We start from the raw sequence: 13,106 nt of genomic DNA, 5'->3' as shown, positions 1-13,106 counted from the left end.
AAAAACAATTTGGGCACGTATGGTAACTAGGAGGAGCTGATTAGAGTACTACTCTACGGTATTATTACAAGGGTATACTGATGAATGAAGAGGTATTATTGTGTATAATGGGGCATGGGGTATGTATGATACATGGGCCTTATTGGGGAGTTATAAACATGAGTTTTTGACCCAAATATCTGGAGTAAATGCATGCTGCAGACAGTGGACAGCATGTTGTTTACTACAGGACCCTGCTGTAGTAAATCTGTCATAACTTTCTGTGGGAGGCTCCGAATGGGGTGTGCTATACATCAAAACGGAGCTCTCGAGAAGTACTTTCAATCCATGTATGGTGTGCATTGCTGTCCATAGTGTAGAATAAAATCTGCTTTAAAACAGAGTGCTATCTTTTGGGGGAAAATAGGGCCATAATTAGCTAGATTTCAACCAAATCTGCTTCTAAAAGGTACGGGAACTCTTTCAAAACTGAAGCTGGCCTCCAAGAAGCTTCCTCAAGTAGTAAACCTTTCCACTTAATCAAGTATTCCATGATCGAGCGAGAGCAAAACCTTTTTTCCCTTTGTCCTATGACTTTTTCGGGTATGTATTGAATGATGCCTTCTTCATCTATCGGTGGGAGTTCCTCAACATAGTCCACTGCTGAGCCAATGAAGGGCTTCAACTGAATCACATGGAAGAGATTATGGATCTTTATAGATGGGGGTAATGCCAATCGATATGCCAAGTCTCCCACTCTCTTGATAATCCGGTATGGTCCATAGAACTTGTGTGCCAACTTATTGCTGAACCCATCTGTAAGGGAGGCATACCTAGACTTAGGCACTTTCAAGAGCACCAAATCCCCTTCTTGGAACTCCACATCCCTTCTTTTGTCATTAGCATAAAGATTCATTTGATCTTGGGCTCTCTTCAAGTTAGCTTTACACTGCTGAAGTAAGGCCTGCATTCTATCCAATTCTTCTTTGCTTTGTGGATTTATTTTATCATTGAAGATAACCACAGGAAGGGGCACCTTGTAGCCATACAAGGCCTCAAAAGGTGAAACTCCAATGCTAGCATGTGTAGAGTTATTATAGGAAAACTTAGCCAAATGCAACAATGAGTCCCAAGCATGCTGCACATCATGACAAAAATGCCTCAAGTAAGTTTCTAGCCATTTTTTAACCCTTTCTATCTGACCGTCTGTCTGTGGATGGTAAGTAGTGGAAGGGGCTAACTAAGTATCCATAGAGCTAAAAACTGCATGCCAAAAGTTACTCATAAACTTAGCATCTCGGTCATGCACAATGACCTGTGGTAAGCCATGTAATTTGAAAACATATTCTATGAATTAGCTGGCTACTTGAGAAGCATAATACTGAGTCTTTGTGGGAGTGAAATGGGCTGCCTTTGTGAGTATGTCCACAACTACATAGATGCTGTCCCAACCTTTCTTGGTCACCAATAGGTCGGTAATGAAGTCCATAGTGATGTGTGTCCACTTGCCTTCAGGCAAGGCAATGGGTGAAGTAAACCAACTGGTTTTAAGGTGCTGTCCTTGTTTTGCTGACAAGGCACGCAGCCCAAGACAAAGTCTTTCACATCTTTCCAAAGGCCCTTCCAGTAAAAGCTTTTAGCAATTTTGTCATAGGTCTTAAAGACCCCCAAGTGACCAGCTACAGGGGCTAAATGCATCTCTTGCATGATTTTTTGCTTGAATGGGGAGGTATGAGGGATGGCAATTCGGCCATTATACCATAGAAGCCCATTTTTCAGCTGATAAAAGAGTTTTCCACACATTGTCCTTGCTGTAATTTCTGAAATACATTGTTGAAATCAGTGTCTAACAGATAAGCCTCCTGAAGCTCATGTATCCAATCACTGTGTAACTGTTAAATATGATCAATGCCCCACCCTCATTAGGTGCCACCAATAGTCCATGGTGCTCAAAGTTGTAAGGCCCCCATTATGAGGAGAAGCCAAATGTGAACCCAGACATTGGTTGAGTCCTAACTTGTATATCAGATGAGGTCTATGTGATCGGATGGCAAAAAGGTGACCATTGTGGGTCTAATCTTTGGGTTAGATGGAGTGGTTAAGCTGGTAGCAACTCAAGACGCATTGCATCGAGTTGTGGGATAAGGGAGTTAAAAGGGGCCCCTATTTTGGGGTTGGGGGGCAGTGCCCCCAACCCAATGGTTGTTGAGATGACAAGCTCAACACATGCGGACATTAATGATGGACCGCCTTGTTAGATGGGTCCACATATCTACACTTAGCATGTCGGTGGTCATTATGACTCTCACATAGCCACTGACTCATTATATAGTCGGTTATGCATTGTTGACTTAATAGGCCACTTTCCTTTATGTTGTATCTTATCTATACTTTGAGTACATTGAAAAGTGTGTGGAAGAAAAAGAAGAAACCAGCAAGAAAATGTTCTGGCCTCCATCCCTCTTCTTGCCTCTTGAGTGAGCTTCTCCTTGTACATTCTATGTGTGTTCGGCACAGCATCTTGAGCAAGTCCCCCCTACCATGCGATTCTTGACATGGTATCAGAGCTGCACCACTGATTGAGGCTGATTTCGAAGGCTGAAGTGAAGGAGAAGAAGCAAGGTTCAAGCAAGCAAGCCATGAGTAAGAAGCTCTCCCATTCTTCCACTCTTTCTCTTGGACAGTGCCTGTGGAGGCACCAGAAGTAGGGCAGAGCAAAAATCTCAGATTGCAGTGAGATTTGGTGTGCGCGAAGAGCACTATGTATTCTGCAGATAATCCCTTTAGGGATATGCCGCTGCTATTTTTGCCATCCAAAGTGATTTCAGGCCACGTTTTAGAGCCGCAATGTTGTGGACAGCAGTTCGAGATACCCTGCAATTTTAGCTATGTCTGTTGTATACAGGTACACAGGTTACAAATTTCAGATCTGTAAGTTCAAAGGTGTTTACCAGTGAATAAACACAAGGTTTATCTGCAAACTGGTTGCAGATTGCATGTATTGTTGAGCAGACAGTGAAAAAAGCTGTCTGGTGTATTGTTGTGCACTACACCAGGTCAAGGGTTGTAGAAGATTTGCTTGATGTTTGGTATTAGTTTTGTGATAATGGTAGAGAACAGTGAAAACCCCATCATTGAGAAGCTCGACAAGAACAACTACCCTTCATGGAAGTTCCATGTCACGAAATTCCTTATTGGAAAAGGCCTCTACGAAATTCCACCCGACAGTTTAAGATCCATTCTTCAAGAACCTTCTTAAGACCTGTGGCTGTCTGAATGTCATAGACTGCAACTTATATCTTGGCTACTTGCCCTTCTTTTTGCCCTCTTGTTTGTTATCTTGTTTTTGCTCCTAAGATTAACCTCTTCCATAACCTGCTCGAGAGGTGACTGATTTGTAGCTTTAGGCTGATCCACACTTCTTCTTGTCACTCTTTTAGATGTCCTTACATTATCTTCATCTCTCCTTCGTTTCTTTTCCACAAGTACATCCGTGTTTTGCACACGTTTGGTAAATATGCATAAACTGAATATGTATCTACCAGTGATTCCCAACCAGTTATTGTTGAGATATTGAGCTCCACTCGTGATATGCCAGGGTGACCGTTGTGCATTTATGTCACCGACTTGTCAGTTGTAGATGCGGTTGGTACATCGCCCATGAATAATAGCTAGATGACATCTATCCTTATCTATTCTAGTTCGTGGCTCAGTTAGTATGCCACCTTAGTTAGTTGTCTTTGGTTTGAGACCCATATATAGGGTTCTTCTATTTCTTTGTATGAGACTTCTTTTTGGCTTACACAACTAAGAAGAGGAAAACTGTTTTCAGCCTCCACCTTTGTGTGTATTCCCCCATTGTGCAAGCAAGAAAGCTACAAGTGAAACTCCTTCCTTCTCTCCCATAATCTTGACATGGTATCAGAGCCTTGTTCGTGGTAAGGAGCTCAAGAAAGCAAGCCAAGCTCGTAGTGCTCTGGTAAGAGGAGCAGTGTTGCTTTCATTTTCTGTTTTGGGAGCAGATCTCTGTAGATAGCACAGCCGGAAATTGCAAGAGTGCATTGTCTCAGGTTGAGACGCCCTTCGCGGTGAAGCAAGAGGGCAGTATATGGTGCGGGAGAGGGCTTTAGTCGAGGGCGACCCTGTTTTTTTGATTTGAGGCCATTTCAAGGCCTGTTTTGGAGGCGGAAGTTTTCTGCACACACTCAAGAAAAGGCCCAGTTTTGTGTTGTGCAACCACTGTTCTACAGGTCGGTGAAAAGTTACTGTAGAAATTGCATCGTATGCCTGTGCGTAGAGACATTGGGAGTTACAGAATCATCCTTGTTGCCTATTGATGCAAAATCGTCACTAGGAAGTGATTGTGTGGTCAAATACCACTTTCGTCAGTTTTGTAGATTAGCCTTTGTGAGGCTGAAGCTGTGTTCTTTGCAGTGATAGAATTTTTTTGTAGTGTTCTGTAATGGCGTCTGAATCTCTCTCACAGATTGTCACTAAAAAGCTTGACAAGAACAACTTCCAAGCATGGAAGTTTAGAATGACAAATTTCCTTATGGGAAAAGGATATTGGGAATTTGTTGCAGGAAATGAAGGAGAACCAGTTCTTCCTGATGTTCCCAATCAACAACAAATGCAGGCATTTAAAGCATGGCATGAGAGAGCCAGGAAAGTTATGTACTGGTTGTCTATCAGTATTTCAGACTCTATGATTGTGCATATTCAGGATGTAAGTACACCAAAGGAGGCATGGGATACTTTGTCAAAAATGTATAGCACAAATACACAAGCCAGGAAAATGCAGCTCAAGCAAGAGTTGCACAATGTGCAAAGAGAAAGTATGAGCATTAATGACTACCACATGAAGGTGAAGAAGATTGCAGATGCACTTGCTTCCGTTGGGTCGCCAGTGGAAGATGATGATTTAGTCTTAGTGACCTTGAATGGTCTAGGAAAGGATTATGCACAGTTTTGAACATCCATTTCCGTCCGTGAAAGATTTCTTGATTTTGAGGAGTTGATTGCTCTTTTAATTTCTGAGGAGCAGAGAAATGGTGGTGCATCTTCTTCAGGAGGAACTTCAAAAGAAGCTGTTTTCTACTCAAATGCTGGAAGAGGTAGAGGCAGAGGTAGAGGAGGCCGATTTGGAGGCCGTGGTAGAAATCTGAATATGCAGTAAACTCAAGAAAACCAGTCCTATGGAGGAGGACGTGGTAACTCTAGAGGCAGGGGGAGCCAAAGAGGTCGTGGTGGATGGCAAAGAGGCCAAAATGCAAACAGCAATGTTAAATGCTACTACTGTGGTAAAATGGGTCATATAGCTAAGGACTGCAATAAAAAGAAAAATGACATCATGAATGGAAAATTGCAACAAGGGAATTATGCATCTTCTAGTAGACAGGGTGATGACATAAATGAGCATTTGTTTATGGTGCAGCACATGAACAATTCTGTGACAAGTGCAGAAGAAAGCAACGATGTATGGTATGTTGACTCAGGTGCATCAAACCACATGACAGGTCATGCAGAATGGATGGAGGATGCAAGGAAAATGGAAAAACCAGGATTTGTGGAGACTGGTGATGATACTGCACATCCTATTGTGCAGATTGAAAAAATTCATTTATCTATGTAGGATGGGAAAAAGAAATACCTGTCCGATGTATTTCATGTCCTGAATATCACCAAGAATTTGGTTTTTGTTGGTCAAATGGTTGAGCAGGGCTTGCAGGTCAGATTTAATCCTCATGGATGCTTTGTTGAGGATATGAAAAATAAAGGTCACTTGATAGCAAAAGGAAAGAAGAAGGGCAGAATGTTTACGTTGGATGCAGACATGTCTGAATTGAGTGCAGCAATGTTTGCACATGGGACCGGTGTAGTTGCAGATATTGATATCTGGCATAAACACATTGGTCATGTTAATGTATAGTGACTTAAATCAATGCAGGCCCAAAATATTGTTGTAGGATTGCCTAAATTCAAGGTTGCAGAAATGCATAAGGTATGTGAAGCCTGTCAATTTGGAAAACAGGCAAGGAAACCATTTCCTAGACATGTTCAAGAGAGTAAGAAGCCATTGGAATTAATCCACTCTGATGTGTGGACTACTAAAGCTGCATCTCTTGGAGGCTGTCATTATTTTGTCACTTTTATTGATGACTATAGCAGAAAAGTTTGGGTGTATTTTATGAAGAAGAAAAGTGAAGTTTTTGGGCATTTCAAAACTCTTAAAGCGGATTGGCCGCAAGAAGTTTGGGTGTATTTTATGAATACACATATAGCAGGAAAGAAAGGTACTCGTAAAGGAGAGATATCACGTGGATTGGCCGCAAGAAGCTTCCATCGCAGCAAAGGCTCCTCCAAAGTCCACAAACCACGGAATCTGGCCAGCACAACACTTAAAACAAAAACCCGATTAAACGCACCCGCACTAGACAGGGAAATGGCCCTCTTGGCCTAATGAAATCAGACTTGACGTTGCTCCAAAACTGAATCGGCCCTCTTGGCCTAACGAAATCAAACAATACTATGCATAACATCCTCCTGGAAACAACTATGATAGACATCAAAGCACACTATTCCCAGGGAAACAAAGGCTCGTAGTCCTAAACTAGATGCATTAGATTATGACCTATCCCTCCTGCGTATATCGCAAGAGGTGTTCGCATCACATGTCGTCTAACTAGTTTGTGGGTCCAAGATAATAAAGGCAGATGAGTCTCGCTTACCCTCTGCATCACCCAGATCAACCATCGTCTGCCAAAGAGGGCATGTTCAGAAAGCATACCCCACAAACGACCACGTCCTGTCTCATCGTCAATAGATATATCGGGACAAGGGCCACAATTAAAGAAGAGGTCCTCTTCATACACAAAATTAGCCAATGAATCGGCAAACTGATTCCAATTCCGTGGAATCAGCTGAAAAGACACTCTATCGAATTCGTCTAGCAGGGCTATGGCAGTATGATGGTACATACAAAGGATCGGGTTCCGCACCATGTACGTCCCATTGAGTTGATTTAAAACCAACTGAGAGTCCCCTTTCACCAACAACTGGCGAATACCACCCTTCTTTGCAATATTCAAACCCATGATCAGGGCTTTGTATTCGGCCATATTATTGGTAAAATTCACCCCGAGATAAGCAGCTAACTTCATGACAATGCGTCGTCGGGGGTCTCGGATGACAACTCCTACACTTCCTTTTTTGCATGCACCCCTGGACGCCCCATCAAAGTACAAGGTGTACGTCCATAAAGGGTTTACATATTCTGCCATCCTGAACTCTACTCGTAATTATGGTAATCGAAATTCAGCATATTCAACGGGTGGACTGTAGGCTCCATCCCTCCATCATCATTGAATTCAACAGGGATGCTCGTCAAAAGTTGTAGGCAGTGATGGCAGAAGACCTTGATTTCCCAAATGAATGTCCCACCTTCTTGCTCAATCACCTTGTATCCTTTGCTCCACCAAATGAGCTTTCCCTGATGATATCTCTGTTCTAAATATGGGTGTTCTAAGTAAGGGATCAGACGACCCATCAACCTCTATCACGATTTCCTTGCAGATGTTTGATCGATCTTTCCTAGACCTGCAAGGCAGTCATAGCATTAGTGCAATCAGAAGTAATAAGGTTTAATCTTATTAAGATTAACCTTATTTTTAAATTCTATCCCCTCAAGGTCAGCTAACAACACTGTAGATTTATTCTTTCATATCCTAACGATCTTATAGGGCCCATCCCATTTGGGTTCTAGCTTGCCTGGGAATAATTCACATCGTGCGTCATAATACAGAACAAGCTGTCCTTTCTTGAAGGTGTATTTCTTGGCTTTGAGGTCGTGTAGCTTCTTCATTCGGCACTTCGCCACTTCTTGGTGCAATAAGCTCTGCAACTTAAGCTCATCTAAATGTGCCAGTGTCGTCAAGCGCTCAAAAAGAGCGTCTTCATCGCTCAAAGAATGATTGATGGCAAACCGAATGGTCGGCAGCTCAATTTCTAAAGGCAAGACACACTCCTCCCCATATACTAACTTGAACGGGGTATGGCCAGTGGCTCGTTTGAAAGTCGTATTATAGGCCCACACTGCCACGTATAACTTTTTATCCCAATCCCGTTTCTTTTCCGACACAGTTTTGGACAGGATGCCCACAAGCTGCTTGTTGGTACTTTCGACTTGCCCATTGGCTTGCGGATTATATGGGGTTGTCTTGTTATGCTTGATGTTCCACAACTCTGTCAAACCTTTGATCACCTTATTCAGGAAATGGGTTCCGCGGTCCGACACTAATTCTTTCGGCGGACCAAACCGGCATATTATCTGCTCTAAAAGGAAACTAGCGGTTTCTTTAGCATCATCTTTCCTTGTTGCACGTGCTTCTGACCACTTTGTGAAGTAGTCAGTTGCTACAATGATGTACCGCTTTTGCGTAGTCGATGACGGAGTAATAGGACCCACAAAGTCTATTCCCCACTTCTCAAATGGAAGTATCGCCATAATAGGGGTGAGTGGTCGTTTCCTATTCTCTTGACTATCATGTCGTTGGCAAATATCGCATCGCTTAACATACGCAAACGCATCCTGGAAGATGGCAGGCCACCAATAACCTGCTCTTAAAGCCTTTTGTGCTGTAAGCCGTCCAGCAAAATGGCCACCGCAAGCAGAATCATGGCACTCTTCCAAAATGAATGGCACCTCGTCAGGCGTCACACATCGGCGATAGATATCATCAACCCCTTGCCGATATAATGTACCTGCGATCAAGGCAAACTTTAACGCTTGCTGCTTAATTTTCCTTTTCTCAGCCTTAGATAATTCGGAGCCCGCCTCTCTTGTTGATAAATAATGCGTTATTGCAGCATACCAGGAGGAAATAGATGCCGTATCTATTTTAAATATCATCTCCATGTCACTACCTTCAGCCACAGATTCTTTCGGCTCCCCAAAGTCCACTAGACATTCCACGATGACTTGCAACCTTGGTGGCTTACTCTTGATTTCATAATCAAATTCCTGCAAAGTGGTCAACCACTTCGCTAAACGATCAGGCGGCTGTAACTTGTTCATCAATAGTCGAAGTCCCTCCGCCTTCGTATAAAGCACGACTTTCTCATAGAGAATGTAATGCCTGAACTTCTTGGTCCCAAAGACCATCGCTAGACACAGCTTCTCCATGTAGGTGTAATTGATTTCGGATACCCCCAGCTTCCGACTAGCAAAAGCAATCGGGTGGTACCACTTCTCTTCCCAAATTTGGGCTAAACAGCAGCTGATACTATACATGGTGGCTGCTGAAAATATATAGAACACCTCACCTCTTTTAGGTGCTTTTAAAACGGGCGCTCTTGCTAGCTCTTGTTTCACATCCTCGAATGCTACCTTACAAGGGTCACCCCATACAAACGAACAGCTAAAGGACAATAAATTTGTAAGTGGCAACGTTCTTTCTGCTAAGGCGTTAATGAATCTACGGTAGTAACCAACCGAAGACAGAAAGCTATGAACTTCTTTCGGGGTGCGTGGTGGACCCATGGCAACTATAACTTTGACCTTCTCGGGGTCTGTCGCAATTCCTACCGAACTGACCACATGACCCAGCAATAGCCCATAAGGTACTCCAAAAGCACACTTCCGTGGGTTTAGGGCGATGCAAAATTGTCTACAGCGCTCAAAGCATTTTCTCAAAATGATCAACTGCCTTTCCCTCACGGTGGCGGCCCCTAAGTCATCAATAAACACCCTCAACTCGTCAGGGGATATGTCACCGAATGTCTTATCGGCTGTTCGTTGCCACGAACCAGGCGCATTGCATAAACCAAAAGCCATCACGTGGTAAGCAAAAGTGCCAAATACAGTGATAAAAGTTGTTTTCAACTTGTCCTCTTCTGCAATTGCCATTTGGTTGTATCCTGCAAAGCAATCCATAAACGAATATATCTCCCTACCCGCTAATTGATCCAAAATCTGGTCAATAAATGGCAATGGGTAGTAGTCCTTAACTGTCTGCTTATTCAGCTCCCTAAAGTCTACACATAAACGGATCTGATTATTCTTCTTCTTTCTAATCACAACTGGCGAACACCATTCCGTGTGTTGCACAGGAAAAATCAAACCCGCTTTTCGAAGCTTCTGTAACTCTTCAAACAGCCCGTCCCTCAATTCGAAAGGCATACGCCTTACTTTCTGCCGTACAGGACGACTGCCCTCTTTCAACGGAATTGTATGAACAGCAAGGCTAGGAGGAATGCCTCTCAACTCATCATAACTCCAGGCAAAGATATCACGAAATTCCTGGATCAAGGCCACATAGTCCTCCCTTTCTGCTGAGCTGAGCATAGAGCCTAATTTGATTGGCCGCGAATCATCAAGCGTACCAAGGTCTAGCTCGATAACATCTGCATCTCTTATACGATCTTGGCCCTCTATCGGCTCGTTCAAAGTGATCTGATAGATGTCCTCCATGGTGGATCCCTCTCTGGACTCATCACTCGATGATGTCTCACTAGCAGATAAATCTTCTAATGTCTAGGTTCTACGATGTACCCGGTACGTAGGATCTTTCTAAATTCCTTGCGTACTCCTGGGGAAAGCTTAATAAGCTGCAAAAGGTTCACATCCGGCTTGACTTCGCAAAGAGAGCCCGCCAAATCGAATTCATGATAGTTCGATAGAGCTCGCTTTTCACGCCAAACCATCCGCTCTTTAGGTCGCTGAACTGGCTTTATTGCCTCTTTCTTAACTTTCACCTTCTTCTTTGGTGCTTCCTTATCGGCTTTACTCTCTACGGGCTTCAAAGGTCCCCCTTCTAGGGCAGGATCCAAAACTTGCGTTCTTTTGTCGCCTTGTTTAGGGTTTCCGTCGACAGGCTTATCCTTGTCGGCTTCTCTACCCTTTTGACCTCTTGTAAGAACAGCACGCAAATTAGAGGTTTCAACATCATTAACGCGTACAGCCTCAATCAAACTAACCCCACTACCACTAGGTAGCTCCTCCACTGTAGTCTTTGGTCGTTGAAGTATTTGTTTAGGCCCATTTTCTGGCTGGGAATCATTTCCTTGGGCACGATGATTAACAGGCCCGGGTTGCCGACTACCTCGCTGGAGGGAACTAATCTTACTCCAGCAAGTAGCTGCTAAATGGCCAGATTTTCCACAAATGTCGCACTTAACATTTGGGCAATTTCTTGGATAGTGCTGCCCGCCACACCATTTGCAACTAAACCTCGACGGTGCACCCTCCTTCGGGTATCTACTTCCTATCAAATTTTGTTGTTTTTTAAGTTGACATCAACGGCTATTTGTCGATACTGCTACGTAATCATGTCGGTATAATGCTTCATCATGTCCTTAACCTCGCCAAGAACATTGGAAGAACTCGACTCATAGCCTTGGTCATTACCATGTCGTTCAATCGGCCTAACAATTCGATTAGGCACAGGCTGTTGAGTCACAGGCATGGTATTAGAATTGACCGCCTGGCCTCCACCATTTGGAGCCATTTGACTGCCCGTCGGCATCGACATGCTAGGGGGAGCTGGTAATAAAGGGACATTCTGTATCATGTTCCCTCTCCCATTAGGGTTAGCCATCGCTATCCCTTGACCACTACTGCCATTGGCCATTGCCATATTGTTTCCCAATACTAAACCCATGTTCGAATTGCCTCTAGAAGCATAGGCTGCTTGTAGTCGGGATTCCACCTCTTGTGCTCGTGTAATGGCAGTATCTATATCCCCCAAGGGGACACTACTCAACTGCAATTGGATATTAAAGTCCAAACCATGTAGGAAATATTGCAATTGGGCAGCTGCGGGGATAGGAATAGAGGTGTCCAACTTACGGAAGACCTCTTTTATCTTCTTCGCATAAGCACGAATATCCTCGTGTGGATCTTGGCGGGTCACGTTGAGTACACGCAACCAATATTGCCCACCCCTTTCAGGGGCAAACTCCCTTCGAAAAGCTCCATAAAATGCATCAATGTTCAATATGGTTCCGGCTTCTAAACCATGATACCATATAGCGGCTCTTCCTTTGAGAGTCATGTTGAAGAACATCATTAAATGTCCTTCTTCTTGAATGCGACAGTTAAACATCAGCTTTTGAAACTCCCTAATGTGGAGTTCCGCATCTTCCTCAACTAGCCCATTAAAAATGGGTAGCGGGTAACCTAGAGCCGGCAAATCCGTCGTTCCTGCTGGAATTGCAATAGGCTGCGCCATGACGCGGATTGGATTTGCACTAGGAATAAAGACCGGTGGGGTTACACCTCCCGTACTTGACGTGGATTGGCTTATAGAAGGAAGGGAAGCACTAGAGCTTCCACCTTCTCCTAACTTACTGCTTGTGGTCCTAAGACCACTAGATCCACTCCCTCGTAAGGGTTCAGCACCGCTACGCTTAGGGGAATATCTCCTAAAAATTTCAGCACGTCGCCTAGCTCTTTCGTCTCTTTCTTGCTTTTGGATTTCTGCTAGACGATGCTTATCAATAAATAACGGATCAAGCTCAGTATCCTCTGGCATAAACTGCTAGTTGGTCCTTAAACAACCAGGATTCGAGAACCGCCACTTTTAAGCAGCTCCCGACAAACGCACCACTGATGGACCTAAAAACGGGCCGGCACTGGCTCATGCACTAGCCGGACCTCGTCACTATGCACAAGACAACCCCTCGGCCTCGCGGCCAGGAGCGTCTATCAAAATCTCTGCCTTCCTAAACATTGCGTTTGTAATACGTTGTAGTCCAACTGATCCTAACCCAATATTGCTCCTCAGAGGGAGTCCCTTCCACATAGCCAAAAGGCTCGAATCACATACACATGGGGTTCCTCCTACGGCTGAATGCCGTCAACCCTCTGCGACTCTCCTACACCTTGGGGATTGGCCCCTCGATGCGCCGCTCAACATTTAGACATTTCGCACAAACGTCACTCAAGGTACCAAATAAACGTATCCAGAAATGTACCATTGTCCTTACTTGACTTCCCCTTTAACCCTCGTCTATCCTACAGCATAGGAACCTCACGCTCTCAACGGTGGGTCAAAGGCCTACTGAAAACAATTGCTATGCATGTCCAGGAGCTGACTCTGATACTTTTAATTTCCTCTAAATGATCATGC

Source organism: Lygodium microphyllum, chromosome 18, assembly GCF_053477565.2.
Source record: "Lygodium microphyllum isolate KBCC chromosome 18, Lygodium_microphyllum_v1.1.10, whole genome shotgun sequence".
NCBI lineage: Eukaryota > Viridiplantae > Streptophyta > Polypodiopsida > Schizaeales > Lygodiaceae > Lygodium > Lygodium microphyllum.
This window is presented reverse-complemented; position numbering follows the sequence as displayed.